Source organism: Pantherophis guttatus, chromosome 2, assembly GCF_059756535.1.
Source record: "Pantherophis guttatus breed Tessera chromosome 2, ASM5975653v1, whole genome shotgun sequence".
Taxonomy (NCBI): domain Eukaryota; kingdom Metazoa; phylum Chordata; class Lepidosauria; order Squamata; family Colubridae; genus Pantherophis; species Pantherophis guttatus.
Window position 1 is genome coordinate 227,119,842 of NC_142064.1, and position 12,941 is coordinate 227,132,782.

The 12,941-nt window shown below is 38.4% G+C and overlaps 1 protein-coding gene across 13 annotated transcripts in view; it reads right to left on the reverse strand.

The window, feature by feature from the left end:
- The window catches only part of GRIP2 (glutamate receptor interacting protein 2), a 507,637-nt gene that overhangs the window by 79,069 nt on the left and 415,627 nt on the right, over window positions 1-12,941 (reverse strand). The window lies entirely within an intron of this gene.

Here is a 12,941-nt window from a genome sequence, read left to right on the forward strand (position 1 = left end):
GATTTGATGTTAATGCCTTATTTTACTGTGACAGAGAGAGTCGGAAGTCAATGCTTCTTTTTCTTTTTTATCTTTCCCCACTTCTCTTCCCCCCCGCCCCCGGTACTGCTTTTCTATTTCCTTTGTATGTTGTATTTTATAATACTCTATAACTCAATAAAAATGTTAATGGAGGAAGAAGAGATAGCTCTGATATGGCTTAAATTCAGTTCTACAAATGCAGAATTAACCCAGTAAACCAACATCTGTTTGAAATAAGTATTTAAAAACAAACAAACAAATGCAAAACAAAACATCTTGAATTTGTATTTTAGGATTGAGAAAAAGGTGAAATGGAGGTATTATTTAGCATGAAAAGGTTCCCATAGATACACCAGCAGCAATGAGGCCGTGAAAAGTGGCAAATTCTAAAAGTATCGTATTTTTCTCGGTGGTGCATTCTGACACCAGCAGTACATAAAGAAAGTAAAAATTTCTTGGCAACACAACATGCCATTGATCAGCACAAAGTAGAGCACATTTTAGCATGGTTCTTATTGACCCACTTTAGCCAACTGATTGTGGATCCAAGAAGTGGCCCAATTAAAATGTGGCACCGTTGTAACCACCCGGGGCGAGACATCTGTTCCCGCTGAATTAACACAAAACGGCAGAGATGAACAACTCTTGGGCAATTAAAAAATAAAAACCCAAAAACCTCACACAGCACTGGCGGGTATAATTCATGCAGAAGTGATCAATAAAGGAAACTAGCCTCTGAAAGGCTAATAATATCACGAACAAAGATATTGACTATGCTGAAAGAATCAGAGAAATGCTTTCCCAGCAATGAATGTGGCCTCTCAGCATTATTAGGCGACAGGAGACCGCCTGCGGTTCACAAAAGGGGACGAGAAACAACTTCAGCAGATGAAGCCTTTCGGCAGAAAGATCATATGAAAAGCAAAGGAGAGCCTCGAAGGAGACCGAACTGGCTTCATCAGAAATATCTTTTCCCACTTTAAAAATATTTTTTTTAAAAAAATCCTACTTTCAACAGTGAATGAAAGTGGTAATTTGGACCAGGAGGAAAAGAGATAATTTTTTCCCCACATCATCCATTTGCTGATTTCTACTTCTAAATTAATGTAGTTACACTTCAAAAGGCATCTAGTAAGAACACCTTGGAGCATTTAACAGGCAGAAAAGAAGGAAGGGTATTGCATGTTCCCAATATGCATTACAAAAGCTGCTCCTAAATAACTTATCAGACAAGAACCAGGAGATAATTCAGTGATTCCAGGAGGAGAAAAAAAAATGCCTCCTCAATTGGTCTCGTCTTCAGAATAGCAATTAAGCCCAGCAAACGGATTCCCTACCCATCTTAACTAATGTGCTCCGGAATGACAATCCCCCCCCCCACAAAAAAGTTAGCGAACCTGCTGGGAGGGTAGGTAGGTAATCAGAATAACAGAATAACAGAGTTGGAAGGGACCTTGGAGGTCTTCTAGTCCAGCCCTCTACTTAGGCAGGAAACCCTACACCACTTCAGACAAATGGTTATCCAACATCTTCTTAAAAACTTCCAGTGTTGGAGCATTTACAACTTCTGCAGGCAAGTTGTTCCATTGATTAATTGTTCTAACTGTTAGGAAATTTCTCCTTAGTTCTAGGTTGCTTCTCTCCTTGATTAGTTTCTACCCGTTGAAATCCTTTTTTTTTTTGTAATCTTTCCTAAAATCATCCACCCCCACGATGAAGTTTAAGAGGACAAAAATGGGCATTTCAATTGATTGAGGATCCCCAAGGATTTGGGAAAAAAACTTTGAACTCAGGACCCGCATCTAGTATGGCTTTGATATTAAAGGAAAAGGATAAAGAGCACAAATGACCTTTTCATCTTTTTGAGTCACTCATTTCCCAAACCAAATCAATCCTTAAAAAAAAAAAAAAACCTCCACTGCATTAATTGTGATGAGACAATGTGCTATTTTTGCAGAAAAGGGATATCAGCCGACACAGCTCTATTTCCGGTCCCTGAAAAATAAAATGGTTGTGACAGTATGGGTTACAATTGCTTCATTGACATAAAAGCTATAACAAGCAGTCAAGGAATGAATGAAAGCTTATTTTCCAGAAGGTGGCAAATGGTTTTCAATATCCTGTCCACGAAACGTCAAGGGGAAAAAAAAATCAATATTTAATGGGGTCATTTTTCCAGTGGCTGCTGATTTCAGAGACAATGCAAGTCAAGCCTTTGGCTGACCTAGGCAACCTAACAATCAACTGTGGTTTCAAGTCAAGCAGTTTCTTGTTCTCATTTGCTCATGGTCTGATTGCCTTGCACATGAGTTGCTCCCTTCAGACCTAGTTATCAAATGACCTAGTTATCTACTTCTGTTGTACATTAAGCTATCCATCTGTTGAAAGTGGGACTATCTGTGTTGTTTGGCTTGAAAGAAATGCATGATAGAGTCTAAGATTTGACAAAGAAGTATTTTAATGATTCAAAAGGATCCAAATTAGTTTTGAATGGGAACTAATGACCAGAAAATCTCCTTGGTGTGCTTGGAATGTTGAATCCAAGCTGAATCAGGCTGATTTATATTTATCTTGTGATCAATGCAGAATTTTACACATTTCCCTGTTAAGTTCCACTTTAATCATTTCAGCCCACTATTCAAGACTGCCGAGATCTTTTTGAAATATTTTTAAATAATTGACCGCCATTCCCAATTTTGGGTCATTTGCAAACTTCATTGGTGTCCCCAACTCCCTTGTCTAAGTTATTGCGAAAAATGTTGAACAACTCATGGTCCAGGACAAACCTTCATGGCAGGTCACTTGATACTTCCCTACAAGCTGAAGTGGAGCCATCAATGAGCACTGTTTGATGTAGTCATTCAGCCAACTGTGTAACAAATTCATCGCTAACCCATATTTTACTATGTTATAAAAGAGGATATCATGAAACACTTTGCCAAATGTTTTTCTCTGGGCCACATATACTATATCTGTGGCATTCCTCTACTCTACTCAGCTACTAACTCTATCAAAGAAGGAGAAAAAAGTTAGTCTGGAATGATTTGTTTGCACACACCCATGACACCCTTTCATTTGTAGTGTGCAGCTGTCCTTAGCCAGTCTAAATATCTGCACTTTCCTGGGTTCCCCTTTTTCCATCATCATATTTCCTTTGGTTCCTTCAGATGTAAAGTAATGTAACTGGTTTTGAAGACCTGAATTCATTTAAATTACCTACATTCTTTCCTAGCTAATAGTAAGCTACAGTTCCCTTGTTCTCTATTGGCAGAATGACCAGTTAAGTTTTCATTTATCTCTTGAGAGGAAACCAAATGCAAAGTAGGAATTAAGAAATTCTGCCTTCTCATCATCACCTCTTATAGAATTTCTCTTTCTTCCAATGGGATGATGTTCATTTTGGCTTTTCATTTATTTCTAACTTGCCAAATGAACTCTTTTGGTGTTGTATATATTGTATCTCACAGCTCTCAATTTATTCTGAGCTTTTACCTTTCCAACAAGAGTTCCTATATCCCTCTATTGTCCTAAACACAGCTAAAAAAGCAGAGCAGTTTTGAGACTGAAGAAAAGAAAGAAAGAACAGAAATGGCTGCATGTTACTGGTACGAACTGTTTAACTCTCTTATTGGTTTTACCACAACAACACAACGCAACACACAAAACACCAACACATGATATGTGTTTCTTTTTACATACCAGTTTCGTTCCTCTTACTTTCTACTATATACATTCCCCATTTTTCCCATCCTTTATTATCATTATTTTTATCGTCCCTTTATTTTTAATTTTCTTCATTTACAATATTTTACACATTTGTCACATTCTTCTCTCTATCGTTTATTCACATTTACTTTCCCTATTTTCAAGCCAATCATACCATTTTAGTTCATACTTGATAATATTCTTGATAATAATATTTTTTATTTACCTATTATTGCATGCATATGTTTGCAAATAAAACTTACAGCTATGTTGACATAGTGATTAGAAGGTAATATAGTAGGCTAGCTCTGCCCATAACCAGAATTTTGATCCTGACAGGGCTGAAGGTTGACTTAGCCTTCCATCCTTCCAAGATTGGTAAAGTGAAGACCCAGATTGTTAGGGGCAATATGCTGACTCTGCAAACCGCTTAGAGAGGGCTGTAAAGCACTATGAAGCAGTAGATAAGTCTAAGCGCTATTATTATATCACTGCTTGAGGAAAGAAGGGGCAGGTAAATTTATACATTACTGTAAAAATGGAAAATGGGGATATAAAAGCATTAACACAGCCAGAAATGCTCCTTCTGCCTTCTTTAATAGAGTGCTGGGTGACTGCAGTTAATAAGTTACATTGATCTTAAACCAGGGTAAATGAATTGCAGCCTCAAAGGCCTTAACCCCTCTTTTTTTTTTGCAAATTGGTTTTGGAGATTGCAATTGCCAAAAATTGGGCAAGTGACTTCTCAGTATTTGCAGGCAGGAAATAGATGAAAAGTACCTCCTAGGGGACCTAAAATAAGCTTAACCACACGGGTCTAAAAATTAAACAAAAAGGAAAAAAAAATCTCAGAAAAAAAAAAGCAAAGCACAAAGGAAAATCCTGGCAACTTCTTGATAACCACATCAATTCTGCATTGTTGCTGTTATCTTTTGTGGTTTTTTTTTTTTTTAAAAAAAGCTAAAGCTGCTTTAGCCCCAAATGACTGCCCAGCGCACACCTCACTCTCTTAAATCTTCTAAAGGGATGAATGTACATGCTCTGCTTCCCAGCCCTGTTTAAAGAAGATATAATTAACTGTTTTTGCAAATATACAAAGAGGAAAATCTGTATGAGAAAGAGAGAGTAGAACTTTAGCTCTTATAAGCATATAGAAGAAGAAGGTTTGTTCTTTTGTAAATCAATTCAGAACCAATTTACATATGGTCTGGATTGATTATAAAAAGGCATTTGATTCATTACCACACAGCTGGATCACCAAATATTTGGAAACAATTGGTATCAGTAAAAACATTGGAATGTTTTTTTTTAAAAAAGAAAAATAAATAATGAAGCAATGGAAGACAGAATTGATGGTTGAAAATGAAAAATATGTGTTTGTCAACATTAGGAGAGGCATCTTCGCAGCAATTCATTATCACTCTTATAATTTGTCATTGCTTTGATCCCACTTTCAGTGATTTTGAAGAAAATAAACATTGGCTAGCATACTGCAAAAAAAATGCTAATAAAATATTACATTTGCTTTATATGGATGATCTATGCCAGTAATGGCAAACCTTTTTGGCACTGAGTGCCAAAAAGGAAGCACTTTGTGTGCGCCGGTCCGCGCACCGGCCAGCAAGTCTTCCGGTTACGACTGATCAACTGGCTGGCGCACATGCTCACGCTGGAAAACAGAAGACCAGCTCTTCCAGTTTCTGGCACATCCGCACACACAAAGGCCAGCTGATCATCGCTTGCACATGCGCACCAGAAACCCAGAAGAGGAACAGGCAATGCCGTGCATGCCAGGTGACATGGCTCCGTGTGCCACTTTGGGCACGCATGCCATAGGTTTGCCATCATCGGTTCAAATCGAAATCAAAATGCATATGTATATACATATATAGAATTTTAAAAATAATTAGTAAAATCTAAAATCTACTGATAACAGATAAAATCAACTGTAAATATTATTAATTTGCACTTCATCTTAAGTCAGCTATCTCATTCATTCCCTCTATTTTTATGGGCAGCAAGCCATGCTTCAAAATAAGATTTGCTTCAGTTACAATTACCCCAATCAATTCAAACAAATTTACATGCTTCCAAAGCAAATTAAATTCCACAATAATAATTATGGGCACATGACAATTCTCTTCTAGTGGTACATAGCCACATGTCTGTTCATTCAGAACTCAGATGCTTCAGTTCAGCTTCATAATCCCAGATAAGTATGCATAAGTTTGCAGTTCATAGCTCATAGATTCTCTTACTCTCTTTGATGAGTAATCTTCAACCCAAAGAAGATCCCGTTTTTAATTTTTGTACTAGTTTTTTAGTCTGATTTTCAGAGAAAAAAAATGATACCTTTCCAATTATCAAAAGAGTGATGGATCTTCCTCACCCATCACTCATCCATTATGTTAATACATATCTAGCCACATAGCAAATACCTCTATATGCTCAAGGGCAGGCCAATATTTCCTATTTATTCATTTCATTCTATTTATTTCTATACTACTACACTCCATATGTCACAAGATGCCTCAAGACTGGTAGAAAACAGTGTTGCTTCCCATCCTAATACAAGCAAGCAGCAGCCAGAAAACCATCCTTTCTCTTGCAGTGGTAAATTTATCTTTTACTTTAAACTCTCCTTCCATGACCTCAGCCCACAACTGCTTATTGGTTGGATTTACAGTCTCTGCCATCTATTTTGCTTTCTCATTTCCCAGGAACATTCCGGACTCCCAGCAGTGCAATACAAATTCTTTCTTGATGAATCAATAGAAAGAAAGGCTAAAAAGGAGAAGGAATAAAAAGAACCCTAAAGCAATTCTGGAACTAGATTTCAAGCCACAACCTCATGACTAGGCACAAACAGTACTAAACAGATTAAAAACCACAGATTTTTTTCCAGCAAACCATGAAAGAATTGATGGTTCATTGGATGTGCTGTTTCCTGATGATGACATATATTGTTTGGTTCTGAAGCGGCAACCATCTTTGCCTTTTATGCATTTCACATTCCTGCCACATTTGAACCACCATCATGCATCATTCATAACCCAATGAAACATGATGCCACATCCATTGATTAAACCTTTTTGACATGTTGCCAAACTTTCTTAGCCCATTGCCAGTTGATAACATTTTTGAGTCAAATGTAAACACTAGTTTAACAATGGCAAAAAAAGTACAGTGTTGATCAGTCTTTTTATCCATTCTCATTTCTTAAGGGGGCATTTATGGTGCATGGTTACCACACATAGCAAACTAATGGATTTTAACTTCTGCTTTATTTCAAAATGCATATAAATTAGGTGTTAAGAGCCTTGGTGGCGCAGCGGACTAAAACTGCTGTTAAAGTAGCACTTAGCTGCCAGCTGCCTGCAATTACTGCGAGTTCAATTTTCACCAGGCTCAAGGTTGACTCAGCCTTCCATCCTTCCAAGGTAGGTAAAATGAGGACCCGGTTTGTGGGGGCAATAAGCTGACTTTGTATAAAATAGAACACCACTTAGGGGCCCCCCAAAAAGCCCTACTAAGCAGGTATATACAAAAGTATGAAGGCTACTGCTTAAAGCATTGTAAGCCGCCCTGAGTCTCCGGAGAAGGGCGGCATATAAATCGAACTAATAAATAAATAAATAAACAAGCCAAACAGGGGCAAGCCTACTTAGTTGGATAGTTTTGGATAGCTCTATCCCAGGTACATGTATGTGAACATATATCTCTGGATGGATGGATGGATGTCATATATCTCTACACCTAACCCTTCATTTTATTTCTTTACTTCTTCCTCCAATTTTATATATATAACTGCTAGAGAGAAGTTCCCTGAAGATGGGCTTCAGCATGAGTCTGAAAGCTCAGAAGACTAAACCTCTGGTCCAGGTGACTGACCCAGATTGGATCCTGCAACATCATCTTTGGACACATACATTAGCCTTTATTTGTGAAACATTTTACTGTTCCTTGAGATATAGGAAAATCATGACAAAGTAGTAATAGTTTAGTGAGTCAGTAAGTCTCTATTCCAGACCAACAATTTTGAATATGCAGCTGGAGACAGTACGTAGTTCTCCAGATCATTTATGCTGATTAATACATGTAGGACTTTCCCACAAGTATATCTCACAATTGACCCTGTGCATCTTTTCTTATTCCAGCTTTCTCATCGACCACTTTGCTTCAAGATAGATGTGGCATGCAATAATTTTTTTTAATCCCAATGCTATTCTGGGACTATACATTGCATAGAGATTCCTTGAAATTCAAATGTCAGTCAGTCATGCTCTCACATAACACCGCTCCTGCACGAGCTGCACTGGCTCCCAGTGGTCTTCCGGGTGTGCTTCAAGGTGTTGGTTACCACCTTTAAAGTGCTCCATGGCATAGGACCTAGTTATCTTCGAGACCGCCTGCTACTACCGACAACCTCCCATTGACCCGTGCGCTCCCACAGAGAGGGCCTCCTCGGGGTGCCATCATCCAAACAATGTAGGCTGGTGACCCCCAGGGGGAGGGCCTTCTCTGTGGGAGCACCTACCCTATGGAGCCAGCTGCCCCCAGAGATAAGGAGAATCCAAGACCTCGGTGCCTTCTGCCATGCCCTTAAAACTTTCTTTTTTCAGCAAGCAGGGCTGGCTTAACATATTTTTAAATATTTTTAATTTTTAATTGGTTTGTCATTTTAAACTGCGGCCAAATTAGTATATATTCTTTTAATTGTTTTTAATATTTGTATTGTATGTTTTTATCTGGCTGTACACCGCCCTGAGTCCCTTGGGAGACGGTGCGGTATATAAATTTGAAATAAAATAAAAAATAAAATAAAAATAAACATATGGTTTGGGAAAACAGTTGTATGACAGTTTATGTCATTAAAATTTGATGCATCTACACAAGATGACATAAATCCTCTTGTTACCATGTGTAATTTGGGTGGCCATGTAAATCTATTTAATAAATAAAATAAACATATATCTGCTATTTGCATAATATACCTTAACACAAACAACAATAAGGTATTCAAACAAAATTATATTATATAAAACCATGAAAGGACTAGTCAGGCACATCCTATAATTTAGAATAGATACAAATGTAGAGCAGAAATTATCTGAGAACAGTAAATTAAAATACCCTGAACACTTTTTATTTTAAAAGTGAAATGAAATAAAGTTAGAAAGAAATATTTTCCAAGGTAAATGTCTGAAAGGTAGATAAATGAAATTTATTATCTTACCACTAGCACATTCTTTGCAGATTTTTTAGAAACTACCAGATTCCAAGCCTTCAAAATCCTGATATATACATTTCCCTGCCCATATACAGGAAAATCACTTAGTTCAAACACATATCTGTCATAAATCAAAGATATCTGGTTCAGCTCTAACCTTCATACTTGAGCTAGAATTTTTTTTATTCTTTTAAGATATAGATTTGAGGCTAGCTTGATACTAAGTTCTTAATTTGTGTCTGGTGAAGGGTGCACCTAGAGAAGTTGAAAGTATTCACCCATAAAGATATTGCAAAAAGTCAAATGAAAATAAAACTGGAAGAAGGATGAGATAAGAATCTAATTTTAGATCTGAAGATCATAAACCTACTGTAATTCTGCTTCACAAAGCATAGCCAGATAACTTGTCAAGCTTCACAGCACTAGTTCTTCAAATTACACACACACACACACACACACACACACACACACACACACACACACACACTGAATTCTCCATTAAGCTTATACATCAGGATTTCTAACAGGACTTCCTTCATGTTCAACATTTCATAGCACATAGCTGTGTCCCAGAAAAACTCCTATTGTTGTACTCCAACTCAAAACTTAGAAACACAAGAATAACCATGACTCCATCCAGAAGATTTTTTTTTAAAAAAAGTATCACAGTAAAGTAATCCATGTTGGCCGAAACACAAAACACAACCAGCAAACTGAAGAACCATCTGTGTCTACAAGGCAGAAAACAAAGAAAACATTCTCTGATGTGCTTTCCTTTAGTAAGCAAGTTCATTATCAAGTAACTCTATATACCAAATACGAATTAGGCTGGTATCTTTCCAAACCTATTTCTATGCTCGTTTTGGTCGTTGCTTTCTGCTTTCCATTCTGTAGCATTCTTTATTTCTTCAACTCCAGAACTGTTGCCAATTAGTTTCAGCTGAGTAAAAGCAATGATATAAAGTAGAAAGCAAACTGGATTATACTAGTATTATAATACATGAGCACCTAGTTCTAGATTCCAAATCAAGACAACATACATTTTGAAAGTGGAAATCCAGGTTCTCAACAGTCAGACTAGATTATTTCACATTTACTTTGGTGATTTGTACACATTTCTGAGGGGAACGCTCACCTGCTTTAATGTGAGCTACGTTCACCTTCCCCTCCCCCCTTTTGGCTGTTCAAGATGACATCCTATTGAAGAAACTGAAAATTAAGGACAATTAAGTTGATATGATGCGCAAAACAACAACAGCCCAGGGTAAAATTTCAGCAGAAATGCTGTAATCTTTTTTTATTACAAAAATGTAAGGGAAAACGTGCATTTGTTTGAAATGTGAACTATCAACTGGAAGGGTTTATGACTCCTTTGAAGGAATGCAAGTGAGCACAAAAATGCAATTTAGTCTCCCCCCCCCACTACACTTCATAAGGAAAACCTTCTTTATCTGACTGGCAGGATCGTCTTCCTGGCATCCGTAAAGGGGCTCTCTTCTTTCTGAAATACTGTAAATGCAAGCTCAGAAAAGAATTTTTCCTCAGAGAAAAAAACGAGAGTACTGATTCCATGTCTTACTCCCTACCCCAAGTGGAAATAATTTTAAAGCTGCTGCATACCAACTGTACAATTTGGTTTTCCTTTTTTGCTTAGATAATAGGTTAATATAACATCTCTGTAAAGGTGGTTTTTTCCCCCTTTTTCGCCCACCTTAACACAGTTGGTGGTTAGAAATGTTCACAAATTGAAAGCTTCTATGGCAAAAATTAGAGTTTTTCCAACTTTAGAGCTAGAGAGAAACATTTCCATGTTTTAAGCACCTTCCATTTGTAAGAAAAGCTCTATTATCCCTGATCACTAGAAATGTTTTCAGGCCCATTTGATTTATTAATTTAGTGTTAAATGGGAACCATAATTGGGCATCATTAGTCATTTTCTCCTGTGGCTCAACCTTAAGCACGGCAATGCGGCTCACGTGATTTGTCTGCAAAGAGAAAAATGGACTTTAAGAATAGACACTCTGGTGGGTTGTTTCCTCCTCTATGCAAGACACTGCTTTCTGTTCAATTCACTGATCTACAGCCATTTTGGACTCAGCGGTAACCCTACATTTATCACCTCTTATTTTGGTTCAACATTTTCAGTAATAACTGCTTGAATTTACTTCAAGGCTCAAATAGCTTTCGTGTTTTGAAATATTTGGGGTTGGGCCTTAATCTCCTATCAACAGTGGCTTATACACAGTGGTGGGATCCTACCAGTTTAACAACCGGTTTGGTGATCACATGTTTTGCTGGGCGCACATGTGCAGTTTTAACAAAACTAAACTTCCACGTTAGTTCTGGGCAGTATCACAGCTGAGGGGCGGGAATTCACTATGCCGCACGAATCAGCTGAGAGGATAAAGATAAGTAAAGCACGCAGGAGCGGGTGGGCAGGCCCACCTGATCATCGGAGCTACCGGTACACCCGAATCAGTCCAAACCGGCTGAATCCCACCCCTGCTTATACAGCTAGTCCTTGGCTTACGATCACAATTGGCCCCAGAGTTTCTATTGCTAAGCAAGGTGAGTCACCCCTAGTTTTATGGCTTTTTTGCCACATTTGTTAAGTGAACTATGCAGTCAATAAGTGAATCTGGCTTGCCCCATTGTTCTTGTTGGACGCTGTCTGAGACATCCACAAATAGTGGATCCCATGACTCTGGAATGCTGCAAACACCATAAATACATGCCAGTTGCCACGTGCCCAAATTTTGATCACGTGACCATGGGGATGCTGTGATGGTCATAAGAGTGAGGACCAGTGACAAGTCACTTTTTTCAGTGCTGTTGTAACTTCAAAAAGGTACTGAATGAATGGTTGTAAATCAAAGATTACCTGTAACACAAAACTAAGCAGAAACTTCTTTTCCATTTGGGGGCAATAAACAATTTATCCTCTCTTCAGAAAGCAGCAGCAAAGAGAACATGTGTGCCAAACTCTCACTTTCTCTGGAGACTGCATGCACAGAATGGGGACTAGCTCAATTCTTAGCCATCCATGTTTGCATTTCTCAGACTTGCCTTATCTCATGAAAAGATGCACAGAACCAGACACAAGACTCTCAAATCTCACTGAATGTTTTATCAGATATTGTATTCTGCCAGAGCACTTGGACAGATTAGGAGGATTAAAAGCATTTCCCCTAGTTCTGTACTGCTGCCTGGAAAGTGCATCTATGGAGCCATGAAGGCTTCAGTTTTATTTGAAGGAGGCTTTACTTTTAAAACATCCCATCCAAACTCATGCATCCAATTATTCATTGAAACAAAGTCCTGGTAGCTCCGGAGGTTTTTAACTTGTTCCAGATTCTACCATATATACTGTATATGATAGATGATGGCAAAATCAATTCCACTGATATCTGCCTGCCTGTCTCTCTGCCTGCTTGCCTATCATCCATCCATCCATCCATCCATCCATCCATCCATCCATCCATCCATCCATCCATATCTATCTATCTATCTATGTATCTATGTATCTATCTATCTATCTATCTATCTATCTATCTATCTATCTATCTATCTATCTATCAATCATCTGTCTGTCAGAGCCCAGTTTGGAGGAGGAGTTGGAATTGGGACCGTCTGACAAGGAAGGCACATCAGGGGCCCCTCAGACATTGGGGGAAGTGGTTGACTAGCTACTGAGCTGCCGGCCTACACAGACAAAGGGGAGGATCAGCTGCTGATTGGCAGTGGTGCTGATAAGGCAACCAATCTCCTTTGATGAGGAACAGCTGCCTCCTCCACTCAATCCAAGGGCAATGAGAGTGGAGTGTAGGCAAGCCCAGAGAAGGGCTGAAAGGCTACTAGGGAGGAGGCCATCCCATCCCTCCTCACAAGGAACACCTGGAGGGTAGTAACTTAAGGAGAAGCCATGGGGAGTTAGTCTTTGCCAGGAACAATTGTTTGCTTTGGTTTATACTCCCCTGGCTTTGAC